Raw genomic sequence first — 3,051 nt, 5'->3', positions numbered from 1 at the left:
TAACCAATATAGCTTCAAGCTACCATTAGCATTCAAAACTGAAAGATTATGGTGGTGTAGGGAAGGGGATCAGTTGAAGAAAGGTAGAGATATTGATAGAGAAGATGATATATGAGCTGGGCTTTGAAAGATGAGAGAGCTTTGGATAGATGGAGATATGAATAGGATACAGGTTGAAAGAAAATCTGGGCAAAGGAACAGTATAAACAAAGGCATAGAAGAGGGATGCAGCTTGCTTTAAGTGATCAGCTCCAAAACGGTTATCACTGGAACATTAGCTGAGAGATGAATCATGATGAGAGATGGGGCTGGAGGGAGGCAAGGGTATAGGTTATGAAGGGTCTAAATGTCTCCAGAGTAACTTAGGGTGATGTGATGAGCATACTTTTTAGCTAGATTCTGATGATCTCCTATTAATAGTGGTGTCTGCAGAACTGGGAGACAGAGGGCCTGAGGAATTGGTCAGCTCTAATATTAACCAGCAAGACAGCTGCAGGTTAATCACTTCTTCTTTCATCATCTCTGTTCTTACATTGATATCATTAAGCTGACTCACTTGTTGGTAGCTGAGTCAAAATTAAAGCAACCCAGGGCCCTGCAATGCTGCAATGCTGTCCAAGGATAAAGCATGAACCTCTCTCTCAAAAAATAATCAGTTAAACATATCTCCCCTGAAAGAACAGCCCCAGCACTCCTTTCCAGGCTAGTTTGTTCATAGAAAGTAAAGTTCTCTATGTCAAACATTTCTGATGGGTCAGAGACACGTTGGGAATTGAGAGGCCCCCGGAGCCTCCTACACATGGGCTACAGGAGTCTTAGGCCAGAGCCCAAAGGAGAGGGACGTGATATTGTCCCTTGGTCTTGGAGGAAACTCAAGTTGTTCCAGGACTTCTCTCTCTGCTCTAAGCCCCAGGCTCTGCCAGAAATGAAGATCTACTGGAATGTGGGAATCCTGACAGGGTCTGGCAAACAAGGTGCATGGCAGTCGTGGGGTCCTTGACTTTGGGTTTAATATTGAGCTCCTATGCAAAACATGTAAGAAAGGCCTCCTGCCTAGCTGCAAAATAAATAGCTCTTGTGAAAATTGCAGCCTTTCAAGGCCTATTTTCGGTGAGTGTGGGAATTCAGATGGGTGAACCTGGCCTCTATAGGTGCAACTGGAATCTTCAAGTTTAACACTCATTGATAACCCACACTGAGCTTCCCTCATTACCAAAACCTGTGCATCTCTGATGATGACCCAGAGGAAGGGTCCTGGCCTTGTATCAGTAACTGCCCAGGGAAGGCACAAGGGTTCTCCTAGCTACCCCAAACTCTGGGGCCTGATTAGAAATGCCTTCTGGAGTCTGCCTCAAGTTCATCCAAGAAATTCTGCTTCAGTGCCTACTGTGTGCTGAGCACCAATATGACTGTGGAGAAATGCAACTGCAGGCAAGATCTAGTCTCTGCTTTCAAAAAGCATAGTATCTAATGGCCACAAGAGAGATGGGGAAAAGGACTTCTTGGTTGTAACTGTTGTCTTTGTACACGCTGAAAATTCTGCCTCCATATGACTTAAACAAAGAGGCATCGATAGGCACAACAGGGGCCAGTCACCAGGGGCTAGGGGCTCAGGACCTAGGTCTTCTCTTTCTGGGTTGATGCCATTCTCAGACAGGCTTTACCCTTGTGGTTGCAAGATGATTCCTAGCAGCTACTGCGCTACCTCTCTGGCTCATGTCTAATGGAAAATAGAGAATTTCTGAATGGCTCTGATTGGTGTGGCAGAATAGCTTTCCCAGTTCTTTCCTGGGATTACTGGCAAAAGCTTAATTATGCATCACTAGCTCTAACCAAGCCATGTGCCCATTTCTCAACCAAACATTGTACTGGTTGGGGAGAGAAGATGACGTGCTGACAAGCTTAGGTCTAGGTTATATGCTCCATCTCTGAACCAAGGATAGGACCCCAGCTGAAGCCATGGGCTGAAGATTGGGAAGGAGAATAGAGTTGTGGTTAACTAAAGGGTGAATGGAAACTGGTGGCAAAAAATGAGATACTCCAAGGTATACTTTGATATTGGGACTCTGATGACAATGAACAGCAACCCCATGCAAGTGGAGAGACAGAGAGAATAAAAGGAAAGATACTAGAGGAGTCATAGGATCAAGTGAAGAGTTGAACGACAGATTTTCCAGGATAGTCCCTGGATTCTATGGAGATCTTTGTGAATGATTCCGTAACACAGCTCGGGGCTGTGTTGGTTATACTCACTGTCTTTGCCTGTCTAATTCTCGCATGTCCATTAATGTTCTACCCCACTGATTAGACTAAGCCAATCATGATATCCAAATATAAGGGCAGAGAGATGGGAAAAAAACCCCAGGTCTTTGGTGACATCCTTCAGTGGCTGTATTAGACAGCCCTGGAACCCAGTTTATTTCAGGTTGTGTGAGGCATTTAATTTTCTTAGGATTTTATTTTTATTTTATTCATGGTTTGAGTTCAGTATCTGCTACTTTCATCTCAAAGAATCCAAATTGGTAGAGGCTCAAACAAACACCTTTGGGGTTCTGTATTTTATCTGAGTTTCTTTCTACCTGCTGGCTTCATTCCACTACAGAAAGGCTCATAAGTCGCCAGTTCCATGCATATAGCTTTCTTTTTCTTTTCTTTTCTTTTCTTTTTTTTGAGACAGAGTCTTGCACTGTCACCCAGGCTGGAGGGCAGTGGCCTAATCTTGGTTCACTACAACCTCTGCTTCACGGGTTCAAGTGGTTCTTGTGTCTCAGCCTCCCAAGTAGCTGGGATTACAGGGTAATTTTTGTATTTTTGGTAGAGATGGAGTTTCGCCATGTTGGCCAGGCTGGTCTTGAACTTCTGGCCTCAAGTGATCTACCTACCTCGGCCTCCCAAAGTGCTGGGATTATAGGTGTGAGTTGCTGCGCCCAGCTCCAGGCATACATCTTTTTTTTTTTTTGAGACGGAGTCTCGCTCTGTCGCCCAGGCTGGAGTGCAGTGGCTGGATCTCAGCTCACTGCAAGCTCCGCCTCCCGGGTTCACGCCATTCTC

Source organism: Colobus angolensis, unplaced genomic scaffold (genome assembly GCF_000951035.1).
Source record: "Colobus angolensis palliatus isolate OR3802 unplaced genomic scaffold, Cang.pa_1.0 Scaffold36, whole genome shotgun sequence".
NCBI classification, from domain to species: domain Eukaryota; kingdom Metazoa; phylum Chordata; class Mammalia; order Primates; family Cercopithecidae; genus Colobus; species Colobus angolensis.
The sequence above is the reverse complement of the archived record's forward strand: the minus strand, read 5'-3'. Positions refer to the sequence as shown.